A 21,508-nucleotide genomic window follows, 5' to 3' on the forward strand; every position below is an offset into this window, starting at 1 on the left:
TTGGCGCGAAATTTCAGCGTTAATTTGTAATTTTTACATGTGAAATTACTAAATTGCCCTGGCAACCTGCCGTACGTCTCAGTGTCAAGATGGCGATGAAGTTTTAAAATGTCATGAATGAAGATTTCAGGGCATAAAAACACGCTTTAGAAAGCCTGAACACACGAAAGAGCACATCAAGAAGGATTCTTAGAGGTATGTTGTCGAAAAATCCTGAAAACTTAAGCCAAATTTCAGCTCTAAACGTTTGAGAGAGTGGAGTTCACTATCGATCGATATGATCTAGGATAAACATGTCAAAAATCCTCGATTGCTAACGTAATTCGTCACCCATGATATTAATAGGTAGTCAAATGGTATACTCGTGAAATTAGGGAATAATTTCACTTGCGTTTTGTCCAAATCCTAATAATTTCCCTCGCCTAAAGGGTCGGGAAATTACAAGGATTTGGACAAAACGCGCGTGAAATTATTCCCTAATTTCACTCGTCACCATTTGATTACACATACTTATTTTATATAATTTTGTAGAGAACTAGTAGTATTCGTTTTCAAGGTTTTGCTCTCTGCGTGACAATCCCGTTCCCTAGCGTACTTTTAGTAACTTGATTTTTTAAAACCTTTGCTTTCAGTTTCTTTTGTCCAACGCAAAGCTTTTTCGGAGGCAATTCTCTATTGCGTGACGTTGTGCTTTTGATTCTCATTTTTGATGGCGTGACAGTGAGAACCGACATCCAGCTGACATTGGGCCGTGGGCGGGGGGGAGGTACTGCCTTATATAAGCCATATAGGTATGTGCCGCCCTATTGGGTAGGGTTTTTGCGCCGTTTTGGTCTGAAAACGGATATACACTTTCCCCATTTTGGTCTGGAATCGGGTGTGGTTTTCGAGGGAACTACGGGAGAGTATGAACATTTTTATCGTTTCAATTCCAAATGAGTAAGAAAGAAAGAGAAATATGCGAATTCCAAATAGATTTGAATAATTTTTGTGTTTCCGCCCTAACTAAGTAATGATAAGTCTGGAAACGGGTGTGAATAATTACATTTTTTGGTCTGAAATCGGGTCAGGATTTGATGAACCAGGCGGCACATCCCCACCAAGAATTCCCAGGAGTAACCCCCCCCCCCCCCCCCCCCCTCAGGATTACCCTGGAAACTTACAGCGCCTACAACCCTGGGAACAAAGGGGCTAAGTAGACTTATCTAGGAAGATTGATACGAATCTATGAAGATTGAAGGGCCTCTGCTTGAAGGGTAACAAAAGTCCTTTAACATTATTAGGTTGTTAATTTGTCTGGCGGTTAATAATCGCGTGACCTGATGTCTTTATGTCGTGACTTAAGTGACTTGTTGGCCTGCGTGGATTGCTCGTGCGTCGTTAACTTCTGGTAATTCTATACCTTTCAGTTTCAAAGTACAATCGTTTCCCATCTAAAGCGCTTTCACTTTCTTTTGTGAGGAGGATTACTTGCAAATTACTTGCCCGGAAAGTACTATTCGTTCGCTCTACGAGTTCACAGCATTGATTAGAGTGAAACATAAGGTCTGGCCTCAAGACCTTTCTTCAAATTTGGAAACATCAAGCTTTTATTCAGTTGCATTCATTTAGGCTGCAATTGACAGGAAATGAACAAAGGTGAGCGAATCTTTCGTTTTGTTTTAAAATTGAGCAAAGCTGCCCAGTATGTTTCTAACGTGTACAAAAGAAACAATGTACATTTCGAATATTCTACTTGCACAAGCAATACAATTTTGCCAAAATTGAAATGAAGATCAGTGATTTAGCACCGGATCCGCCCTGTTTTTAAAAGGCCTGTGTAGATTATGGCTGTTCTCACAGTTAGCTATCTGTTATAACGAAAGGAAAAGCGACTTTACAAGAGCCAGTCGAGGTGGTGAAGGAAATTAGTAAACCCTTCAATTTGTCGCAAAAGTTCCAACTCGTTTAATTTCTTGCTTCTGATGGATATCTTCCTCATGAAACGCGATGCCTTAATTTAGACGCAGGAATGTGATGGATCAAGCACATTTTTTGTGATATTTAAAGATAACCGTTCAACCACACAGGGATAGCCACTTGGAAAAGAAGATACATAGTCCTTGCTTTCCAGTCCAGCTCTTTTATATGAAATTTGTCAGCTGTATTAATCAACGAATTGAAGTTCCACTTTGTGATGAAACTGTTGTCTGATTCACTGTTGTCACTGTTCGCTTCTTAAATTCATTTTATTATTTCATTTCATATTAGCAATAACGTAATGTTGATTTAAGTGTATGATACCTGCTATTAAGTCAGAAACTTTGTATTTATTTTAAACGACAACTGCAAATTTATGCTTCATAGGGTTTGCTGGGGTCTTTGCTACATGCAAGCGGAACTGATCAATGCGTGACCTTTGGTAAGAAAATCTTTTGTATTTTATGCTGCTCTTGTGTTTTAATTGTAACATCTAATTCCAACTGATAAAATAGACACAAACAAGTTATGTATGCCGCATATTTTTCCCACAAAAGTGATGCTTTTTTCGATTTTGAACTTCATAGGTAGGCAGCTAGCAGGGGCACCCAACGAGGATATAGTTCAAAACCACTTAAACATAGCATTGTTAAACGTATTTTAGTTTTTAAACCGTAGATATAGGCATATTTTTATCCCCTAGAAATTTTTCATCTGTTCGGATTTCCTAGCTGAAAGTCTAGTGATCCGAAAATTATAGGGATCAAAACTTACTTTTCCGAAAATTTCAGCCACAAAAAAAGCTCCCGAAAATTCAAGGTGATCTTTTAAGGGTAAAAATCTGTTAAAAATGGGCAATTATACCATTTTTTAGGTGTTCGAAAATCCTAGGAGAGGCAGGCAAGCAAGAAATTTTACAACAAATGTTCCAAAATTGTAGATCGCAAATCTTCTTCCGAACAGATATTTTCCGAAAATTGTCGTTGGGTGCCCCTGAGCTAACTATCAATCAAACTGAAAGTAACATGATTTCACTTGTTGTTGTCACAATTAACAATTTTTGCATGTCTGCTTGTTTTTCCTCAAATAACACAAAGTGCCTGTTTTTCTACTTGAGCAAATTTGAAGAAGAAAAGACTATTTTTGTGTCGCACAATCTTTTATCTTTGCTGCATGGTTTGCAGGAAGTTATTAATACAAATATGTTTGAATGGAAGTAGAGAGTTTGCATAACATTGGTAAAATCAAAACAAAAAGCCCCTGCCCACTCCACCCCGAGGAAATGTCTGATCTTGCAAAAGCTTGTGATCCAAACTTAACTTTTGCTGAGATTACTTATTTAAATTGCCTCAAACCCCTTTGACCACAAGTATTTACAGCATTTTGTAAATGTATATAAGTAAAAGATGTTAACTTGACACTTTATTCATTTTGAAAACACAAAAGCTTGAGAAATGGCTCTTGACCTTGGAGGAGAAATTTGAGGTGCAAATCAACAGAAAGGGAGTTCTGCAGTAAAGGTAATGCACCTATCAATGTAAATCCCGTGGGGGGAGGGGGGGGAGTGCGGGCAAGGGGAGGGGATTTGATGCCTGAGACTATCCCCCTGTCGGGCTTTTGATCGTGCGAAGCGACCCCGGGGTCGGGAGATTTGACTTTGACCGATAGAAGCCTGGTATCAATTTAGAAACGGTAACCAAGTCCATCCCTTGAGGCTTTCTGAAAGTCACGCTGTTGGAGAAAGTTATGAAGTTTTCATTTATTTTAATGGCCATATAATCCAATACTTTACACTGTCAGCTAAACAGATCAATAATGTCTATTTTTAGAACGTTTTTATCTTCAAGTTCCCATCTGATTGTAAACCTCAATTGAAATTGAATTCTACCATGAAAGTCAGAGGATTTTTTACAGGTCACTGATCCGACCTGTTCCGACATGTTGAGCTGATGTTATAAAGCATTTTACGTTTCATTAATATAATAGCACGGTCAATCTTCCTGGAGTGATTAAGAGATGCTAGTGGAGAGAGAAAATACTTAATTACAGCGAGTAATTTAACGGAGCTTACGCCGTTAACCTTAAATAAAAGTAGTAAGAACGTACTTTAAAATGTTCTTTCATTCGTTTTATATAGTATTATAGTATTGTTTGTTTACATTTTTTCCCTGGGGTGGGGGCTTTTTTGACTTTTTTGATTGACCTTTCGTTTCCCACCCTGGCGAATTTGATCAAAAAATTTTAAAATTTGTCAAGTCCCCACCTCTTGCCCGCACTCCCCTCCCCCCCCCCCCCTCACGGGGTTTACATTGATAGGTGCATAATGAGCAAATCTTTTTTTTTTTTTTTTTTAATGTTTTTGCTTGTGGCTTTATAAAGAAGCAGTTTCCAGTCCCACTAAAAAAGAAATAAAAAAGTAATGTTTTGTCAGTATATGTCTTCTTCTTTCTTGCTCTGCTTAACTTAGGCTTTATTTTATTTTCATTTTGATGGTGATGCTATTTAATGACACAATATTTCTCCTTACAGTATGATGTCCAGTGCTAATTAAATTCACACAATTTTCGAGTTTGTATTGATATTGGAGTTAGAGGGTTAATATTTTTCTTCTTTTTTCTGTGCATTGTATTGCCAAAGATGATGGTCTCTGATGAAGAGAAGAGATGGATTGTTGTGGGAATTGCTATGAACAAAGTTGCTGCTCCTGTTTTGCGGGATGCTGTCAAACAAGGGATGGACACCAACTATGCAAATCTGGAAGGACACTGTCAACTTCTCCACCCGCCTTGTACTCTGAAGACATTAACTCATGGTGTGGTCCAAGCAGATCCCATCTTAAGAAGACTGAAATTTGAAAATATCAATAACAATGATCATTTGTATGGCAAACGCTCCAGAAGCTACAACTTTAGCATTAATGATTCTGTAGATTCGGCCAAGTTATATCTGCCAGGTTATCTGGCTCAGTTTTCAGGCTTTGATGACTCACTGGACATGACTGCCATCCTTCGTCTGTTGGAATTTAGGAACTACATGCCTGCTGCTGTGTTCTCCCCACATTCCCAGGCCTCAGCCGATGAGGTCAAGGAAAATGTCAGAAACAAATGGGGCCATGTTGATGTAACTGAGTGGACAGATGCTCTCTTTAATGATTGCTTTGACAAGCTGAAGACACTGGTGAGGAGTCTGGGACTGACAGCAGATGTGGAGAAGAAGACATTGGATCAGCTGGACGACTGGCAAACAAAAGGTTATTTATTCCTAGTCAAATGAAATTATCAATAAACGTTATAAATTTAACATGTACAATGTATGTTACATAACAGACAGCAGTAGGTGATTAAGTCTGTACCAGGTTCTCACTCAGAGGCAAAAAGTGAAAAATTGTCAAAAGTGTCAGTCAAAACTGAGTTATCTTAAGCTCTATCAGCTATTTATAGTTAGTTCAGTTTGGGGTCAAGTAAAGGGTCCTCAACATACCCAGGTAGAGTTTAGCAGAGAATCTACACTGTACAGTAGGTCAATTAAAAATAAGGTTAACATCTGAAGTGGTTCAAAATACAATTTAGCACAGGACCATGTAGTCTCCCTCGCAGCCGTTTTTTGGATGTCACGCAATGAGCGCTGATGATGCATGACATCCAAAAAACGGCTGCGAGGGAGACTAAGGACCATGTTGAGTTTCAAAAAGTGGTCCACCATGAGTAAGGAGCAAAATAGTTAACAGAGGCATGTTAAAATATCACCTCATGTCAGGGAATCCGGATTCCGGAATCCTTGAAATTTTTCTTATTGAATCCAGAATCTGGGAAAAATTGGCATGTAGAAAAAGGAAACCTGGGCTTTGGAATCCGGAATACAGCACAAAAAATCCAGAATCGCCCTAGCGATTGGAATCCAGTACCAGGAATCCGGAATCCCTGACGTGGAATCCAGAATCCAACACTGCCTTGGATTCCCTTACATGGGGCAAAAATTACTTTACAACTGTAAGCTTCATTTATTTTTATTAATTTTAGGTTGTGACTTAATCTTGGGCCATACTGTGGACAGAGATCTTCTCCTTTTGATACAACATGAAGTGAGAGATCTCGTCAAGGAGTGCAATGCTATCAAATCGCAAATGATTGAACATCATGAACGTCTTGGAGCCATGGAAGAGAAGCTACAGGAAGCAGCGGCAGATAACAGAAGTAAAGAGGTTGGAAAGGTTTTGGAAAGGCTTCTGTCTTTCGAAGCACAGATATCCATACGAATTCAAACGTTGGAAGATGAAGTAGATCAACTAAAGCAAACGCAGACCGTGACAACTCGTGAAGTGGAATTGCTGAAGCACAGTCACACCGAGACAGCTGATGAAGTAGAATTGCTGAAGCACAGTCATGCTGAGACGGCTGCAAAAGTAGATCAACTGGGTCAGGAAATCGGACAAGAATTGAAAAGTTTGATAACCCAGAATGAAAAAATAGGTAAGCTAAGTTTGTGATAACAAGACCAATGATTTTGATTTCTTCGTCAGAAGGTTTCCGTGTCAGGCTGTGTGATGAGTTTCTATTTTAATGTTGTAGTAAAGTGAAAATCAGGTTAAACTCGGTTCAAGTTTGTCGTCACGACCTTGTATGATTCTCATAGGAGTTGACGACATTACTCACAATTGTTTCATTATTCATTCAGATTATTTCTCACTTAAAACATGCTTACCTCAATCCATGTTTTCATAACATTTGTCTGTTCCTCGGCAAACTCAGGATTTAAAGGGATGTTAAGTATTGCAGATATTCGTAAAAAAGCATCGTTTGCTGGTTTTGCTATGTTTTCGAAAGTAATTCAACTATCTTGTCGTCGCAAAACGTGTAAAATCTCGGGCTGCATCATAACGGCTATCGCGTCTTAGAAAACATCTTCCAAATCGGACCGCTCAACGGTAATTGTTTGGTTAGATATTAAAGCACCGTGAGAGATAGAGAAGCTGACGTTTCGCTTCTCTATCTCCCTACCGTGATCGATCTACCCTACCCAATTAGTTGTTAAAACCAATCCTTATACGAGTAGTAATGTTTTTGAAGTTTAAAACAATAGGCACCTTTGAGTCTTTTAGAATTCATAGAATTGTTAAAACACGAATGGCGAGTTTGACATGATGGCTTTTCTTTTTCTAGAAGCTCGGAGCTAAAATCTCGGCCTCGGCATATCAGATTTTAAGACGACCATTACAAATACATTTCTTTCTCTTTTTCTTTATGTGTTAATGAGTTTTTCGACTAAGTTATAGTCGTAGTGTTTAATAGTTAAGCTGTATAGTTCGCTTCTTGTATGAGCCCAAACAATGTTGTTACACATACAGTACAGCTACACAAAGGTGGGATTGACTGATTGATTTTTTATTCTCTATCAGAAGCATCATCTTTGCAACCATTCGACTTTAAGTCCTGTCGAAGCAAACTAGAGAATCATTACCAAAAAACAGCAACTGTGCCCACTTCTGTTTGGAGTAAAAGATCCGTCGTTGACATTCACCAGATCTACACAAGACTCTCCTGGGTGAAACAGGAACAAACTCCAGCTGAAGCAACACAGTCTGAGCTGAAGAATTACACTGACCTTTTCACAGCAAACAAGAGCGGCGTCATTCCAAAGAGAATACTCGTACAAGGGCAGACGGGAATTGGAAAGAGCACGTTTGTTAAGAAGCTGCTTGTAGACTGGGTTGAAGTTAATAAGGCGGCTGGTGATCAGCAAGCAGCTGTTCTGAAGAATTTTGAGCTTGTGGTTGCGGTGAATCTCAAAGAAGTTTCCAAATGTCAGAGCCTTAAAGAAGTCATAAGATTATCCAATGTGTTTGCAAAGGAGGACAAATATATGACAGAAGGTCTTGTTGATTATATCAGTAACAACCAAGAGAAAGTTCTTCTGATCTTTGACGGCTACGACGAATATCGCATTGGACGCAACTCAGAAATATACGAGATTTTTAGTGGAAATAGCCTGAGAAGCTGCTGCGTATTAATTACAACTCGTATTTCAAGAGCTGACGAGCTGCGAGAAGGTAAAGACCTGCTTGCTGAAATCACAGGGTTCAGCGAAGTAGACAGAAAAGAATTCATGCGAAGATTCCTTGATAGCGAGGAAGTGTCAAACTTGCAAGATCACTTGAAGAGGAGAAAATTGGACGAACTGGCTAAAGTCCCCTTACTTCTCCTGTTTTTCTGTACTTTGTGGAAAAGGGGACAGTCAAAACACTTTCCAAAGACTAAAACTAGTTTATATATGGCTATTGTCCAATTTATTTTAGATCACAGCCAGAGCAAGCAATCACTACCTCAATATGATGAAGTGGCTTCTTTTAAAGAAATCCTCTCAGAAATAGGTAAAATCGCTTTACAAGGTCTTCTGAAGGATGATCATTTGTTTGAATACAGTCAGTTATCCGATTCTGTCCGTTGTGATGAAAGCGTCTTTATCGGTTTGCTTCAAATCACCGATTACACAGAAGCCTTACGACCAGTTGGAATGGTCTCCTTTATTCACAAGAGCATACAGGAGTTTCTGGCTGCATGGTACATCACCTACAGATGTTTACCTGAAGGCGGAAATCTTGGTGAAATTGCAGAGAAATTCGAGGAGTGCATGGCTTTAGAGAATGTTTTCCCATTTCTATGTGGCTTGAGTCGAGATGGAGCATTAGCGACTTTCAGGCATTTGAAGTCTGTCAGAATGTCAGATCCTTCGATGGATTTATCTAAGACAGTGCCGGACGTAGAAGGCGAGACAGATGCGCCACTGAGTGACGTCACTGATCGTCAGAGGAAATTCAGCGATTTGGTTTCAAATGCATTTGAAGAGGTTGAATTAAAAGCTGAGCTTTCCAGGGCTTGCTTAGATTCGCTTGGGAGTATCCTTCTTGTTTCAGAGTCATTCCCTGATTACCTCTTGGTAGATGCGATTGATACAAACACTTGGTCTTTGGTGTCGAATGATAGTCACCGGTATCTTGGACACGGACAAGGAACAATCTCGAGACTTCATGAGATCGTTAAAAAACTGATTACCCAAGGTTCTGAAGTTCTCAAAGTTGCTGAATTTTTAGAAAAATTCGTACATGTTTGTCATTGTTTTTTTTGTGATTTTTCCTTTGTACTTTGTTTCCGTAATGGCCAGGTCTACTTGTACATCACACACTTAACGGTTGCGCACTGCGACAACCACGCCAGACTAATCACTGACAATATTGTTTCTTCTCGTTCAGTTCGACAAAGTTCAGGTCATTTAAGTCTTAAATTTCTGAAAACTCTAGAGAGCAGTTTCATTAAAATTTCAGTGAAGAGTCTTGTTGCAACCATCAAAAACTGTAATCACTTGGAACACATTGAAGTTTCACTCAGTAATAGCTCCTTATCTCATATCTTAAAGCATGTACCAAATCCTCGCAGATGCTCTTTATCTATCACTTGTCCTTACTTAACATCAAAGAGAGCAGTAGAGCTTGCATCTTTGTTGCCAAAGTTTAAACGTGTCATTAGTCTTTCCCTTATCTCGCCTAAATGTTCTACCGAAGCAGTAACAAGACTGGTTGCCTCTATCAAGCACAATACCCTCGAGGATCTACTGCTGCATGGAATAAACCTGACAACTGCAGCAGCCGAGGCGCTCGGCCAGTCGCTGTCTGAATTATCAGCCTTGCAAACACTTAAGATAAGTTTCGTGACTTTATGCTCTGCTGAAGCAGGAACAAGACTTTTTGCCGGTATCAAGCACAAGACTCTCAAGAATCTGGAACTGAGTCACATCAACCTGACAACTGCAGCAGCCGAATCGCTCGGCCAGTCGCTGTCTGAATTATCAGCCTTGCAAAAACTGGAGATAAGTGGCGTGACTTTATGCTCTGCTGAAGCAGGAACAAGACTTTTTGCCGGTATCAAGCACAAAACTCTTGAGGAAATGAGACTGTGTAAAATCAACCTCACGACTGCAGCAGCCGAGTCGCTCGGCCAGTCGCTGTCTGAATTATCAGTCTTGCAAACACTGGAGATAAGTCGCGTGACTTTATGCCCTGCTGAAGCAGGAACAAGACTTTTTGCCGGTATCAAGAACAAGACTCTTGAGGAATTGAAACTGCGTGAAATCAACCTGACAACTGCAGCAGCCGAATCGCTCGGCCAGTCGCTGTCTGAATTATCAGCCTTGCAAACACTGGAGATAAGTAACGTGACTTTATGCTCTGCTGAAGCAGGAACAAGACTTTTTGCCGGTATCAAGAACAAGACTCTTGAGCAATTGAAACTGCGTGAAATCAACCTGACAACTGCAGCAGCCGAATCGCTCGGCCAGTCGCTGTCTGAATTATCAGCCTTGCAAGTACTGGAGATAAGTGGCGTGACTTTATGCTCTGCTGAAGCAGGAACAAGACTTTTTGCCGGTATCAAGCACAAGACTCTCAAGAATCTGGAACTGAGTAAAATCAACCTGACAACTGCAGCAGCCGAATCGCTCGGCCAGTCGCTGTCTGAATTATCAGCCTTGGAAGTACTGGAGATAAGTGGCGTGACTTTATGCTCTGCTGATGCAGGAAGAAGACTTTTTGCCGGTATCAAGCACAAGACCCTCGTGTATTTGGTACTGAGTGAAATAAACCTGACAACTGCAGCAGCCGAATCGCTCGGCCAGTCGCTGTCTGAATTATCAGCCTTGCAAACACTGGAGATAAGTGGCGTGACTTTCTGCTCTGCTAAAGCAGGAACAAGACTTTTTGCCGGTATCAAGCACAAGACTCTCGAGGATCTGGAACTGAGTACAATAAACCTGACAACTGCGGCAGCCGAGTCGCTCGGTCAATCGCTGCCTGAATTATCAGCCTTACGAAGATTGAAAGTAAGTGGCTTGATAAAATGTTCTGATGATGCAGTAACAAGATTGATTACCGCTATCAAGCACAAGGCTCTCGAGGAACTGGAACTCAGTGAAATGAACCTGACGCCAACAGCAGCCGTTGCGCTGGGTCAGTCGCTGCGGGAATTGCCATCCTTACAAAACCTGACGATAAGTGGCAGTTTGGAGTTAGAGTTTTCAGTATTACGAAAACTGAAGATAAGTGGCGTGACTGAATTATCTGCTGAAGCGGTAACAAGATTAATTGACGTTATTAAGCAAAAGCCTCTTGAGAAACTGGAAGTCCAGTGTCCGACGTCAGCAATAGCGAAGGCGCTTGGTCAGTTGCTGCCTGAATTATCAGCCCTACAAACACTGAAGATAAGCAGTTTGGCAGAATGCCCTGATGATGCAGTAACAAAATTAGTTACCGCTGTCAAGCACAAAACTCTCAACAAACTGGATCTGTGTGAAATAAACCTGACGTTAACAACTGCCGAGTCGCTCGCTCAGTCTCTGGCTGAATTACCAGCTCTACAAACATTAACGATAAGTGGCTTGACTGAATGCTCTGATGAAGCGGTAACAAAATTGGTTTCCGCAATCAAGCACACGACTCTCGAGGAACTGGAACTGAGTGAAATGAACCTGACGTCAGCAGCAGCCGTGACGCTGTGTCAGTCGTTGCCTGATTTGCCATCCCTACAAAAACTGGATATAAGTGGCTCGGATGGATGCAGTTTGCAGTTAGAGTTTCCAGTATTACGAGAACTGAAGATAAAACGGTGGCCTGAATTCTCTGCTGAAGCAGTAACAAGATTGATTAACGTTATTAAGCACAAGCCTCTTGAGAAACTGGAACTAAGTGAAACCCACCTGATGTCAGCAGTAGCCGAGGCGCTTGGTCAGTTGCTGCCTGAATTATCGGCCCTACAAACACTACAGATAAGTGGTTTGGCACAATGCTCTGATGATGTAGTAACAAAATTGGTTACCGCTATCAAGCACAAGACTCTCGAGAAATTGACACTGTGTGAAATGAACCTGACGTCAACAATTGCCAAGTCGCTCGTTCAGTCGCTGCCTGAATTAACAGCTTTACGAACATTGAAATTAAGTGGCCTGATAAAATGCTCTGATGAAGTAGCAACAAGATTGGGTGCCGTTATCAAGCACAAGACTCTCGAGAAACTGGACCTGAGTGAAATCCATCTGACATCCGCAGTAACCGAGTCACTTGGTCAGTCGCTGCCTGAATTGTCAGCTTTACGAACGTTGAAAGTAAGTGGCTTGATAGAATGTTCTGATGATGCAGTAACAAGATTGGTTGCCGCTATCAAGCACAAGACTCTTGAGGAACTGGAACTGAGTAAAATCAACTCGACGCCAGTTGCTGCCGTGATGCTGGGTCAGTCGCTGCCTGAATTACATTTCCTACAAAAACTGAAGATAAGTGGCTCGGATGGATTCAGTTTGCAGTTAGTTTTCCTAAAACTGCAGATACGTGGCTTGACTGAATTCTCTGCTGCAGCAGTAGCGAGATTGATTGATGTTATTAAGAATAAGCCCTTTAAGAAACTGGAATTGATTGAAATCAACCTGACGTCAGCAGTAGCCGAGGCGCTCAGTCAGTTGCTGCCTGAATTATCAGCCTTACAAACACTAAAGATAGATGGCTTGACTGAATGGTCTGACGGAGCAGGAACAAGACTTTTTGCTGCTTTCAAACACAAGACTCTCAAGGAACTGGACTTGAGTAAAATCAACGTGACGTCAGCAGCAATGGGGGCGCTTGGTCAGTCGCTGCCTGAATTATCAGCTTTACAAACACTGAAGTTAAGTGGCTTGACTGAATACTCTGATCAAGCGGTAACAAAATTGGTTGCCGCTATCAAGCACAAAACTCTCCAGAAACTGGAACTAAGTGAAATCAATTTGGCGTCAGTAGCGGCCGAGGCGCTTGGTCAGTCGCTGCCTGAATTAACGGCCTTACGAACACTGATGATAAGTGGCTTGACTGAATGCTCTGATGAAGCGGTAACAGAATTGGTTGCCGCTATCAAGCTAGAGACTCTCGTGGAACTGGAACTGAGTGAAATGAACCTGACGTCAGCAGCAGCCGTAGCGCTGGGTCAGTCGCTGTCTGAATTGCCATCCTTACAAAACCTGACGATAAGTGGCTCGGATGGATGCAGTTTGCAGTTAAAGTTTTCATTGTTTCGAGAGCTGAAGATAAGTGGCGTGACTGAATTGTCTGCTGAAGCAGTAACAAGATTGATTGATGTTATTAAGAATAAGCCCTTTGAGGAACTGGAATTAAGTGAAATAGACCTGACGTCAGCAGTAGCCGAGGCGCTCGGTCAGTTACTGCCTGAATTATCAGCCCTACAAACACTGAAGATAAGTGGCTTGACTGAATCCTCTGATGAAGCGGTAACAGAATTGGTTGCCGCTATCAAGCTAGAGACTCTCGAGGAACTGGAACTGAGTGAAATAAACCTGACGTCAGCAGCAGCCGTAGCGCTGGGTCAGTCGCTGTCTGAATTGCCATCCTTACAAAACCTGACGATAAGTGGCTCGGATGGATGCAGTTTGCAGTTAGAGTTTTCATTATTTCGAGAACTGAAGATAAGTGGCGTGACTGAATTGTCTGCTGAAGCAGTAACAAGATTGATTGATGTTATTAAGAATAAGCCCTTTGAGGAACTGGAATTAAGTGAAATAGACCTGACGTCAGCAGTAGCCGAGGCGCTCGGTCAGTTACTGCCTGAATTATCAGCCCTACAAACACTGAAGATAAGTGGCTTGACTGAATGCTCTGATCTCGAGGAAGTGGAACTGAGTGAAATCAGCGTGACGTCAGTAGCAGCCGAGACGCTTGGTCAGTCGCTACCTGAATTATCGGCCTTACAAACACTGGTGATAAGTGGCTTGGATGAATGCAGGTTGCAGCATAAGGAAGTGGAGGCGTTGTTTGGCAGATTTAACAAACCGTCTTCTTTAAAGGAATTGTGGTTTACTGATTTCACTGCGAGAGGAAGTCTTGCTCCCCTTGTGAAAAACCTGCGCCTCTTCCCCTGCTTGAAAGTATTAAAACTTGAAGACTTAGCTATGGGTGAAGGTGACTTGTCTGGTTTGCTCGAGAATTTGAAATTCACGCCTGATCTTCATTGTTTGTACCTGAGGGGCAATCCACTGGGACACGCAGTAAGATCAATGGTCCCATACTTGCTTGGACAGCAAAAACTTAAAGTGGTTTATTTTCGGCGAGGAGATTGTTCAGAAGAAGATTTGAAGTATGTTCAGGAGGCCGTCAAAGAAAAACAACCTCGACTGAATATTGAAACGTTACCGTAGTAACGGTAAAACCAGTCACATCTGAATTCCGAAATACTGAATTCATGGCAAGGCGAGTAAAAAAAGAAAACAGTACATTTACTTCCTGTGAATGTTAAGTCGTCTAGACTTTCGAAGTTGAGACTTGAAATTTATCTTAATTAGTACAGAAACTCCTTAGTGGCTGCTGTGAATAATTCAGATTCAGAATTGAACTTTAAAAAAGGGTTAATTTCTCGTACAGTACACTCTCAAGTAGATATTTGTAGATACATGTATACCTCCTCCCTCCCCCCCTCAAAAAGAGAAACCTCATTTGCATAGCAGCTTCTTTAACACTGACAATGAAGATGTAGTCTATGAATAGCTACAATTTATGAATACGGTTACTGAGACAAATCTTTAATTGTAGCCCTAAAGTAATATGGTGTACGGTAAGTGTAATCCTTCGGCGCGAAGCTTAAAATTGTTTATTAACTACGTAGTAATCAAGCTTCCTTAATTTTAGAGAATAAATTAATAACTCGTTAGAAGGGTTTGTTTAATTTATCAACATCCAAATTATAGTTTTATGAAGACACTACGTAGAAAATGTTAGGTAGGGGTAATGAGTCCCGGAGACCTGGGGTGTGGGGACGTTTGCTGACCTGGCATGAGGTATACAGGATATGCAGTCTAAAAATGGATTTGATTAATAGACTAAATCCTGCTGTCACTTTTACAAGATCCTGACAGTTTTCCTAGCAACTAAGACATCTCCATGCAAACGTCATGGTACTGCAGTGCTGAATTAAATTGATTGAATTAAATTCGAATTTAGCGCAGAAGTAGCACGACTGGTCTCAAACGTCGTCCTACTGCCGTGCCGAACTCAATTCATCAATTATAAATACATTAGAATACATATTAAAGGTTCACTAAACCGCTTTTCATTATAAATTTTTTTTTTCAACAAAAGGTAATTTTTTTTTTGACGTAGTAAAATTCGACGTCTGAAACCAAGTCGTGCTACAGTCGAACTGAAGTTGAGGCAGCTTAGAACGCCTGAAGCACGACCTTTGAAACAGGCCTAAGCCTACGTAGCAAGCGTCTCCACGCGAGTTTGTTGGCGAATGTTGCAACGAAAGCGGAGAAACGGAGGAAGCGGACTCGGGCGGAAACGCTTGCTACGGGGGCATTTTCCGTTACGCAACTAAGTCACTGACTAAGTGTACTGTGTTATGCAGGCCCCAAGAAAGGGACTTCGAATCAGTCGTTTTAAGCAGTAAAAGACAATGTATTTAAGTGACTCAAAAAGGCCGAATGTTAACGGACTACCGAAAGCCGCACGTTTTCCTTCGTCAGGCGCAGAACGGCGTTCTCCACTCTAAACGTGTACGTCCGTGTTTCTGGCAGTGATTTTTAATAAAAGCGTGCAAGTTGAATGTGGTTAATGATTTCGTCAACCATTAATATTAATTCTATCACCCATGTATAGGCTGGCCCGATTATTTAATCCTTCAGGGTCTCCGTGGTACAAGTAAAAATGCCATTGCCAATTTGCCAATCAGGTTGAAAAGGAAATTCAAAACGCACTTCCGGTAATTCGTTGAGTCTTTTGGGGGCCCAGAACAAGGATCTCGGCGCTGTTTGGTAGACGTTACTAACCGTGGTTAAATTACGTTTCCCGCGATGCAGGCTACTTGTACAACGGACAGATTGAATAATCTGGGCAGCCTATACACGAGTTCCCCTCCCCGCAGAGGGACTTAATCAAAGTAAAGTTTCGTTTGCGGTGCAGGCTTAAGGTCAAGTAATGAAACAGTTCGAGAGTTTAGCAGCAACGTTTTTGAGCGACGCATGTCAACCGGAAGTGGACTTGCACTCTTGAGCCGTGATGATTTTTGGGCAAATTGTCCTTATCACTATTATCTATGTCTTTATAAGAGTAAAGACACTCAGCAATACAAATTATGTAAAGTCAAGGTATATTAAAAGAGAAAAAAGCTCACTTCCGTTTGATGTGCGTCGCTCAAAAACGTCGCTGCTTAAACTCCCTACTAGTTTCTGTGCTTGACCAGCCGTCAAGGGCTATGGGTGCTTACAAGCTTCCTCCCTTCAAGAGACATAAAGAGAACTCCTTTCAGAATTAAAGTGTCCTGAAGGACGAGTACCAAACCCATTTCTCAGTCAAAGGAGAAGAAGAGGGAAAGAAGCATTTGGTACGAAGAACTTCCTTTAAGTAGCCTTAATTTCAGACGATTACTTCGAGTCGTTTTTACTCCCTCAGTTGCCGAGGGAGCAAAAACGACTCGCAGTAATCGTTTGAATTTCAGGCTATCCGGCCAAAAGAGGCTCGCTCCGCTCGCCAAGAGGTCGACTTGTAGCAAGTCTAGGCTATCCTAAGAGGATCAGTTTTCTAAAAAATTTTTTTGGCTGTGTCATCTTTGAGTGGTCAGATGAATAAAGCTTGAACCACACTCGCAGATCGATCATCTTTCGAGCCTCAGTTTGGGGGATTTTACACCAACTTTCCCACAAGCATTCTAATTCCTTTGACATGCGAGTCTTTCCCAGACGAATTGTTGACGTTATCAACCTGTAAATAACCGAAATTTTCTTTACTTCGATGCGTGTACATACTCTGTACCTGTTGAACTCCTGCCTTATGCAAGAGGGTGCTGAGCATTATTTATTCCCGACTCTCTGTAGTACAGAGGGTGAAGACACACCATTTAGCCTCGCTTAGATAAACGTTAGGAAATAGGGTATTTCGGGACCAAGATTATACCTTTCGAGTGCCCTCTAACGTGAAAAAAATATTATGGGCTATAGAGTGGTTGGAGAGCCTTGTGGCGTTATACAAGGGAGTCCTGTATAGCATATGCCTTTTTTTATTTAAGCATATTTTATTGACAAAGTTTGCCTTAAGAATAACAAAAGACTCAACGAGAGGGCTCACTTCGAAATATCATTAAATCCCAAAAAAAAGCAATAAGCGGCAACAAAAAGAAGAATATATTTAAGGAATGTTAACGGGTGGAACATACATGTCTGGGTACTTTTGTAAAATCTCTTCGATTCAGATATAAAAGACTGGACATCATTAATTTTTCTCCGGAGACAGTAACGGCGATCCAAACAGAAAAACGGGTGTAATATGCGAACAGCAGCAGAGGAGAGCAGATAAGTTTCGTGATCTATATTTAGGAATACCACGAGAAAATCTTACGGACTCACAGAAGATATAATAGATAAAATTATGACAATATTGGTCCGTGGTTTGATTTCATTCATAAATAACCTGTTGCACACGTTCAGATAGTGGGGATGTAGGGTAGGGGGGGCCGGGCCCCTACCTTAATTTATGGCCAAACTGTACTATTCCAGGATCCGTTCTGAACGCCTGGAACAGGCTAGGCCACGACCGTGAGATAAAAATTATTTTGGGGCAGAGCCCCCTCTAATCGAAGAGACCGGATGAGCAGGTGCCTCCTTTACTTGAAGATTTGAATTTGCCGCTGCTATTTCCTCCTCGATTCCCTTTTTTGTCCGCCCTCCGCTCTCCACCAACCCGCCCCACCCCCCGATTGAAGCGTGAATTTTTTTCGCGTGTCCTCACAACAACGCTGCCCACTCGAGCCCAAAGAAAGCTCTACAGAATCTCTTCCCCAGACCACGTGACCAGGAAACGACGGGCTCTGGGGACAAGAATGACACGTTTTCGCTTCTCTCGCTATAAAAGAGTTTGTGACATACTCCCTGGGCAGTCAGCGTTAAAGTCCATCTAAAACTTTTCTTCTTCTTTGAAAAATTTAAGATTGCTTTGCCCCATGGATGCGAGAAAGAAGATCAACATATCATCAGGAACTGAACTCTAGAAGGACAAAGGTAAGCAAATCCTTGTATTTTAATTTGCCCGCTATTCCCAATCATTCTTCTTCGTGCCAGCGATACGCGCAAAGGATATATCTTTACTTTACAGGCGATGCAATTTTGTCAGATTATTTAAAAGACAGATAGATAGATAGATAGATAGATAGATAGATAGATAGATAGATAGATAGATAGATAGATAGATAGATATCTTTATTGTCAAAACTGTAATAGCGGTGTATAACCACTAATTATACGTAATTATAATATAAGTGGGGTCATTAAAATAAGTTTAAAACGAATAAATCAATAAATTAATTAATTAAAAATGAAAAAAAGCAGAATATAAGAATTAAGAAATTAAGAAAAACTATGTACAGTATAAGCAAATGAGAAACTTGGGAGAACTATAAACAATACGTACAAATGTATCCATTATCTTATAAAAAATAAAGAATTAAGAAATGCAAAGAGAGCAGTTAGCACAGTTATTGTTATCTAATATATATATCTGATGTTATACTTGAAGGAGGACAACATGGAAGCTTTTTTCATGTTACTAGCGACAGAACTCCATACCTTTGGGCCCATATACCTGAGCGAGTGCTTTCCAAAGGAGACTGTGTTGAATCTGGGTATAGTGAAGTCATGATTGCGTAGTTCATACTTAATTGCAGGCTGTTCAAAGAGAGTGCTAATGTATGTTGGGCACATGTTGTTTTTAACTTTTTTTATACATGAGAACAGCTATGTCCTGTAGTCGCCGGTTGTGTAGAGTAGATAGCCTGGCCATAGATAGTAATTGACCATAGGACGAATGTTTATCACAATATACACACTGGATACACTCTAGTCGTCTAGAATCGCTAGCATGGCAAAAATGCCCTATGAGATGACAGTAGGTTAAATACGGGAGAACAGCTGCCTTATACATGTATAACTGTAACTTAGTTTCCTAAGCCTCATGAGAACGCCTACCTTCTGGGCGCTCTTCTTAGAGATACTACTTATATGTTCGTCAAAACAAAGATTATTATCAATACAGACACCTAATAGCTTGAGACATTCAGTGGATCTGACTTCATGATTGTCAATCATAATACTGTCCATAAACTCCTTTCTGCAACCAAGTGCCATTCCCGGGGGGTGGGGGGGGGGGAACTCCGCATGTGAAAGGGGTGGCGATGCTCGTCTGAAATTTTGAATTAAACCCCTTAAAGAGACCGATTTCGGCGTGGCCAAGCTTTTTTTGACCCCTAAAAGAGACCATGTTGAAACACAGAAAATATATATATTGATATTTTTTGCGTGCGACCCTAAACGAGACCTTCACGGCTAACTATGATGGCGTTTTGCCCAGAACACCCTAAGTGAGACCAAAATCCGAAATTTACACCCTTAAGCGAGACGACGAGCATCCCCACCCCTTTCACTATGCGAAGTCTCCCCCCCGGTCCTCGTCCAAAATTCCCTTTAGTAAATTAGCTCTGTACCATGAAGATGCTGACTCAGCACAAACATCAAGATCATCATGCACATCAGAAAGGGTGCTGCCAATGGCAATTTCATCAGTGTAATGTTCAGTGAGGTGCACATCGAAGGCGCCATATCAGGGAGAGAAAAGAGGAGGATAAGTTACGGCTTATCAGCAGTTTAAACAGACAAGAGATGAATTTACATTTGTTAAGAAAAAAAAATTAGTTGGTTGAATTTCTTGTACCTCAGTAGCATGTGCAACTTTATCTTTGTACACTGTATAAAACAAAAGTTCAATTCTTGGACTTGAAGAATTTGATGAGTAAGCATAATTGTTGGAGGTAACTGATATGATTGAAACTACAACTTTTTCAGGAAGTCTGTGGTAAAAGGTAGTTGCATGGCGGAAGAATTTAGGGTCAGTTTGGAAAAGAAAAAGTCGGATGAAAAAGTACTTGCAATACTTTCTCATCATACATTTTATAAGTGTGACGATAGGTTTTTCCCTTCCCAGCACAAATCAGGGAAAATATGCGTAAAGGGAATTCGAGTGACTTCGGTGTGTGAACAACACAGGGGTAAACCAACTCTGAAAATCGCTTGGCTAGCGGGAAAGGAACTATTCCAAGGTACTACAATCTGCCACAACTGGAAAACAGGACAGCACTCAAACTTGAACCTCAACAATTTAATCTTCAGCTTGTGGACGTAAATCAGGGGCACCCAACGATTGTTTTCTGTTTAATTATCTGTTCAGAGAAGCAAATATTGCCTACAATTTTCTATTACTTGAGGACAGCTAAAAAGTTCTAGATACCGTTCTTCTAATGTATACAATTTTCGAAGCTTATCTAATAAAAAATACAATGGAGAGAAATATCAAAAAATGTCTCACTTCCGTCATATGTCAAATTGCATCTAAAATTTTTGGAAACATAATACTGAAGCCCTTGTAATTTCGAAAAGACTCAAGTTCCCCTAGGATGACCGAACAGATACAACTTTTATAGCACCACGTAGAATGCATATAGAGATCTGAAAGTACTCGTTCTGGATGGCCTAAAATGTGTTGTCTTATGCAGTGGTAAAAACAATATATTTAGGCTTCCAGACACAGCATATTAATTATGAACCAATATGTGACAATGACCAGCTACACTGTACCAGTTGGCTTGCCAGCTCAGTTGCTTAGCTAGATAGAGCGCTGCACTGGTATCCCAAGGTCAGTGTTTAAATCCCAGTAAGCCTGATTTTTTCAGGCTTTTTTTAGTATGTAACCGCAGTAAGTGTCGGCAAAGTTAACCAGCTCAATCCACTAAACTGCTATTTTCCGATGTATAAACTTTATATAATCTTGGTTTAATTGTAGAATGGATTGCCAGCTCAATTGATTAGAGTGCCACACTTACCCAAGGTCAGCGTTTAAATCTCGGTGAGTCTGATTTTTTGAGGCTTTCTTTAGTACGCAACTGCATTAAGTGTCGGCAAAGTTAACCAGCTCAATCCACTAAACTACTATTTTCCGATGTATAAACTTTATATAATCTTGGTTGAATTGTAGAATGGATAAAGATCGATCTAAGAATTCAAAGAAAGGAGATACTCTTTGGAAGAAGGTGAAAAAAAGTGCTGCAAAGCAATTCCAGTACTGGAAACCAAAAACCCAAGGTAAAGAAAGTTGTAAAATAATATTTTGACATTCATGTTTCATGTAGATGTTCTTGGACATAAAAACAATTCCAAGTAATTAATACCAACGAGGGTCTTTCGGAGGGTCTTTGGAATTCTGAGGTGGAGAGTTTCTTTCCCCTAAGGGAGCCGACCTACCGCCCATTTACTCTGTAGCTCAATTGGGAAATTGGTCTGTTGAGCAGAGGTTGTAAGTTCAAACTCTGAACCAACAAATCAGGATCTTTAAATACACGTAACTGTGAAAAGAGCGCTACCTTTTTAATGACAGCAAAAAACTGTTAGACTTTCTATTCTTCTAGCCATTAAGGACAATAAATCATAATAA

Source organism: Porites lutea, chromosome 12 (genome assembly GCF_958299795.1).
Source record: "Porites lutea chromosome 12, jaPorLute2.1, whole genome shotgun sequence".
NCBI lineage: Eukaryota > Metazoa > Cnidaria > Anthozoa > Scleractinia > Poritidae > Porites > Porites lutea.